The following is a 6,776-nucleotide window of genomic DNA, read 5'->3' as shown; positions in this document are numbered from 1 at the left end:
GCATTCATTACTCACAATTTTCAGAAAGAAAAAATGAGAGAAAGGAAAATCAAAATAAAAAATGGGTTCTTGAGAGAGAGAAAGGGGAAGTTCTTGAAACTTCCAAGAATTAATCCGACCAATCTGAGTTACAAATCTGTTTTCTAACTTCACCAACACACTCACAAGGTCGGGTTTGCTAAGATAGCTTCTTTGAACTAGTGAAAAGGTGTTGAAATCATCAAAAAAAAAAAGTCATTTTGTTCTTGTTCGGGTTCAATGAGCTTTCTTGGAGGCTTAAAGGAAGGGAATCATCCAAATCTAGCTCATTTAAAGCTCTAGATACACGCTTTAAATGTAACAAACTAAGAGACCTAAAAATCATTTGCATTATGTTGTGAGTTGTGATGTGATTTTTATGTGTTTGTTTATTTTTCTACGTACCATAGGCGATCAGCCTCATCTAAGGAAGACGGAGGTCGATCGGCCTTTGGTCGGGTTAGCAAAGAAAAGGAAAACAAAGGTGAAGGCCGATCGGACTTAATAGGATCTCCTTTGAGGTCGATTAGCCTTGGTTCTAGGTTTTCACCCAAATACAATGTTATTCGTGTACCATTTGTCTAAATGAAGCTAGGGGTGTTCAAATTTCTAACCAATCCAAATATCCAACCCAATCCAACTTAATCCAACACCCAAATATCTAGTTTATTGGTTTATTTATTATATTGGATTGGTTATAACCAAACCAATAGAAAAATTTCACATGGATAAAATAATTTAACTGGTTAATTAACCAATCCAAACTAAAAAAAACCCAACATTTTTAAAATGCATCCAAAACTTTTTTCCTAACAATTACGGATCAAGGTAAGCCCAAACTAAAAGGACCAAAACAATACTACGTAAAGTTATGGAATTCAAAATAATTTTTTATTTTGTATTTATTTAGTTACTCGATGTTTAATGGGTAAATTACACCTATGGACACTTTAGGGGTGTGTATCGGTATAAAACCGAACCGAAAAAACCGAATACCGAAATGATCAAAATAATTCACACTGATACCGAACCAAATAATAGGTAAAACTGAATTAAAACCGAACCGAAATATGCTGTTCGGTTCGGTTTGAACCGAACAAACCGGATTAAGTTAAAAATAAAAAATAACAAATAAAAAACACTATATTTTCTCATTAAATTTACCTCAACAACAACAAAAGTTGAAATACTTTCAATATATATATATATATATATATATATATATATATATATATATATATATATTGGGTTCTTATCTCAACAATAAAAAAAATTAAAGTTGTAAAATCAAATATATGCGTGTATATATATATAAGAATGTAAAATATGTGTAATTCGGTGCGGTTCGGTTTTTTTACACTTTTTGTCAAACCGAACTGAACCGAATACTGAAAAAGACTTAAAATTAAAACTGATACGGAACCGAGTTGTAAAAAAACCGAACCGAAAAACCGAATTCAATCGGTTTGGTTCAGTATGTGGTTTAAACCGCACCGATGTACACCCCTACGCCACTTAACTTTGCTCATTTTCACAATGTGGCCCCTAAACTTTAAAACATAACATAAAAGTCACTCAACTTCACATTTTTTTACATTATGACCATTAAACTTCAATCAATACCTCAAAATAAAAAATTTGAAGGATTGATAATAATCTAATAAACTTTAATTCTTCAAAAATTTCGTTTTGAGACTATTTAAACGTTGTTTGGTTAGGAGAGAGAAAGCTACTTAAATGACCATTTTGGAAAATAAAAAGTGTGGTTTCATAGTAAATATCATTCTAAACAACTTTAAAGTTAAATGGTTATACCGTGAAAATGAGTAAAGTTCAGTGGCCATGAGTGTAATTTACCCGATATTTAATTACTGAATGCTTTAGATATTTAGCTATTGAAATATTTGATGTTTTTCGTATTTAATTAACAGGATATTTAATTTTATTGTAATTAATAGATTAATTAAATATCTAATTTGATATTTAAACACAATTATTGATATTTAATTTGAATTACTTACAAGAATACTTTACATTAATTTATAAGAAAAAAAGTAAACGTTCCAGGAGCAAAATTTACAAGATTAGGAAGAAAAAAATATGAAAAATTAAATATATTAAAATTAAAATTGAAGACATTAAAAAATTAGATTTGATATTAATTGAAAATAAATCAATTATATTACTTAACCTAATTAAAATAATATGTAATAGGTTTGGTGAAATTAATTTATGGATTGGTGGTTAATAACCAATCCAATCCAATTTTATAGAGTTTTTATGGATTGGATTGGTTATTTACAACCAATCCATGAATTCATTCCTTAATTGGATTGGTTAGGTTTTTTTATCCAATAACTATTGGATTGATCCATGAACACCCCTAAATGAAGCTGATCTACCCAGATCCTAAGGTTCAAGGATAGGAAGGTGTCATTTAGTCCGTTTTTCTTTGTAGAAAATCCTGAAATGGTTGAAAGCCGAATCATACATGTGAAATCAAGGTTCAATATTCCCCTCTGAAAATGGAGGTCAATCATCCTTAAGAAGAAATTCAGAGAAGGCCGATCGACCTTTAAACTACAAAAAAAGCTTCACTCAACGCTTAATTTAGAAGGTTCTGTTTTGTTCTAATAATTTCCACATCTCTCATCCGCACTCTATGACAATGGATAAAAAAAACCTTATCCCGGACATGGATGTACATGACTTGACGTATTCTAAGGTTAATGAATGGGTAAATCAATCTTAAAAAGAACGAGACCTCTATGATACACCGATAATATGCTCTCAAAGAAAATGGACTTAATTAACCCCAATGAATTAAAGAATGACTCGAGGAAGTGATGGGTTTAGTTGAATGTCGACTTATTTGTTGTTCATTTTGGGTATTCACCAAAATGATTGAAAGATAAGGGTGACAAATGATTAGATCCACAATTTTAGTCGTATTTGGTAATTCGGGTTAATGATAAATCGATTATTAAGGTTAGGGATCAGCTTTCCATCATACATATCAATTAACTCTTTTTAGTATTATTATATCCAAAATGAGTTGATTGAGTTTTTATCATGGCATTTCGAAGATATTTCTAATAATCGATAAACCGCTAATCATTGATAACCACTTGGTTATTGAGATTAGGGATCAGTTTTTCATGGTAAACGTTGATTAGTCCTTTGAATATCTTATATTCGAAACGAGTTGATTGACATTTATTATAACATTCAAAGATATCTCTAACAATTAGGCACTTATCGAATTGGGATTAATCGTGTTCCATGACATTCCCCGCAACGCTCCCCACTTCGTATATTCCATATTTGTCGTCCTTGAGTCCATACTTGAGTATGGAATGTGTCGAGTCCGACATCCCAAAATTACTAAAGATGGGTCTCGAAGCTCGTGATCCTAACTATTATTTTTCGCAGGTTTAATCCTAATTTGACACTTTGTATCCATTATTTATTTATTCATTGTAAATATGTAATTAATTATTTTATTTATTTACCTTTTTCATTATATCAACATCCATATTAATCAACCAGGCGTAGTATTATTTAAAATCAATCAAGCATTAAAGTTTAAACTAATTTAATATTAGAGATGAGTAAGTGAATGTCCTGAATCTATCTCTAAAGGGTGTAGTAGTGGAGTGCTATACCAACTATACCAAATTTTTCCGGTGTAGTAGATCGAGTGACGACTCTGTACAATTCAACTATAAGTTGTTTTATGTCACATTTTACCAAGCATAGTTAATCATCTGTGCCCCACTCCTGATACGATGCACTATTTTTTCGGACGACTCATATGAGACTCCTTCCCGAAAGTATCGTGCGCTTACACGCGTATCCCTTAGGAAGTGAAAAGATTTCATATAGTTTTAAATACTAGACCATTTGTACGGGATTCTGGTAACAAAAGTGAATAAGTTTAGATCCGAAACTAGGTGTTGAGATTTGGTATAGAAATATATAAGGGCAAATTACAAATCTAGTCCAACTAAATGGGTTCATTTACATATCTAACCCACTTTGCTTCCATCTCACCAAATTAGACATTTTCATCCATTTTGGATAAAAATATCCTTAGTTCTATTCGATCGATCCATCTGCTCCTACTCCTACTCTCGCTTCTTCTTCTTCCGCTTCATCCGCTTTTTCTTCTTCCGCTTCATCCGCTTCTTCTTCTTCTTTTTCTTCTCATTCTTCTTCTTCTTCTTCATTTCAACTTCTTCTTCGGTTCATCTTCTTCAATTTCTGATACCAATCATTAGCGGTTTTTTAGATTATTGAAGTATTATGTTCAATTTCCCATAAAAATTGTATGTTTTTAGCTTATACGTCTACTTTTCTCGCTGGTCTTGTCTCTTTCTTCATCTATAACGGTATTATTTCAATTTCCTCTATTTTTCTCTATTTCCCTCCATTATTATCGCATTTGTGACGAAATTTATCGCATTTCGTCACAAATGCGACAACAGTTGTCGCATTTCGTCATAAATGCGGCAACTGTTGTCGCATTTGTGACGAATTCGTCACAAATGCGACATCGCAGCAGTTCAATTGTTAGATTTTTTCTTTCTCATTTTTTGAGCTTTCCATCCTAATCCTCTTTCGCAAACACTAATTCTTCAAGGGTTGAATGAAACATAATCTCTTCTCTCTATAAACCACCGTCTTTTTATCGGTTTGGGATGGCGAAGAAAACGTTGAGAGTCTAAGGAAGAAGGTGAATTGAAATAAGAGTATTCTTGTCCAAAATGGATGAAAGTATCTAATTTGGTGAGATGGAAACAAAGTGAGTCAAATATGTCAATGGACCCCTTCAAATGGGCAGATTAGTAGTTAGCCCAATATACAAAATGAATCCTCATCATGTTTCATTGTACCTTTACATCCTCAGTAAATTTTGTCATGTGACCTATAATTTAGTAATATTCTTCTTCTCTTGTCTATAAAAATTAGTAAAATTTTAACTAATGTAGATGGTGGGTTTATGTTAGATAGATTAAGGTTTTATCCGTAACACTTTCAGATTGATGAGTAGTAATGCTTGATAACATCTAAGGGTAAAATAATTTAGTGGATAAAGATTAATATTTTGAATAGGTAATATATAAATAGTGATTAAAAAAAGTGTAAATAGAAATGTAAAAGTTGGAGGAAGAAATTCTTAATAAATTAAGTTGCAATATATATATAATATATATAGAGAGAGAGATGAAATCAAAATTAGGTAAATTCTATTTCCCATTTTTACAGTCACAATTTCATTTTTTCCAGACATTTCCAATTTTAACTATTCAAAACAAAATATAATTGCTATTAAATTAAATACTTCAAAATGGAGGAGTGTAAAGTTTATATCTAGTAAATGTGAATATTTAATATTTATCACAAGTTTGACTTATCAATACACTTGGATAAACTCAATTTTTCTATTTTTACTGCAAATTTGAAAATATTTATCTAATATATGTCCACTCTCAATAAAAAATTATATCAAAAAGGAGTATTGTTTATATTTGCAACTAAAATGAGTATCTTATAAAATTTTAGATTCTCATATATAATCCACTCTAGACTCTAGAAAATGTAAACTTTAGATTCTAAAATATATGATGTGACATTAAATTGTTAAATTGTTGAGATGTACAGGATGATGAATATGAAGGGCTAGTTTAAATAGAATATAATTTTTTATTATTTTTTTTTTGGTAAGAATTTTATATGACACAATCGCTCTTTGGTATAATACTACCTCACATGCACCTCACACACTCAATCTTATTATTTTTAGATTATTCACTCACTTTGTGTGTCTAATGATTTTTTTATTATTATTCTAATGAGTGGTGTTATTAATTAATACCGGATGTGTATTAGAATTTCTCGGGATGTATGTGTTTTCCCTTGAAATTAAGGCAGGAAAGAAAACAGAGAAGAATAATATAATTAATGTTGTGATGTAGAGGTTGTCTTTCTGTTACAAAGTTTGGGAACAAAATTTGGAAAATTCAAAATGGAAATCTGTAAAAGCAAAATTAGAGAGAATTTTAAAGAGATATGTAATTTGATAAGGCTACAAAAGGGTAAAGGTAACGCATGCTATGCTTGTCTGGTCATACGTAAATCCAAAATCTTAATCTAAAAAAAAGGGAAATTATAGTATTTTGTTTTCTTCTATTTTTAATATTAATTGTGTCCCTTTCTTCTCATTTACTCAAAGTGATCCAAAGACTTCTGTAATCCACTCTTTAATTTTGTAATTATTTACTCAAAAAAGGAATAATCATAACCCTTAATGTCACCCATCACTATGTCTAAAATATCATTTCGGATTTACTACATCATTTCATGGCAAAAAATATATATATACAGTATATATATAATTTAATCCGATTTCTCGGTTCGAGATTCATCAAGCACCTTTTGGTGAATCATCTCTCAATTAAAATTTTCTACGACAATCATTTCATGGCAAGTTTAATTCTACACTCAACATATTACATATGCAAGTTATGGTTACTTCGTTTTTTACAAAGTAACCATTACAATTAGAATGTGATGATCTACTATCTTTTTTTTCACAAAATTTATTATTTGGAGTTAAAATTGATTTTTTTTATCTTTATCGTTTATTTTGATTAATAAATTTTGGATCACGATTTCTCAATCCCATTCTTTTCGGTATTCTTTTAACCAATGAACTTAAACTTTTTCTCATCATTAACAAATAAGAATTAATGTGA

Source organism: Euphorbia lathyris, chromosome 3, assembly GCF_963576675.1.
Source record: "Euphorbia lathyris chromosome 3, ddEupLath1.1, whole genome shotgun sequence".
Lineage (NCBI taxonomy): Eukaryota > Viridiplantae > Streptophyta > Magnoliopsida > Malpighiales > Euphorbiaceae > Euphorbia > Euphorbia lathyris.
Note: the sequence above shows the minus strand (reverse complement) of the source record.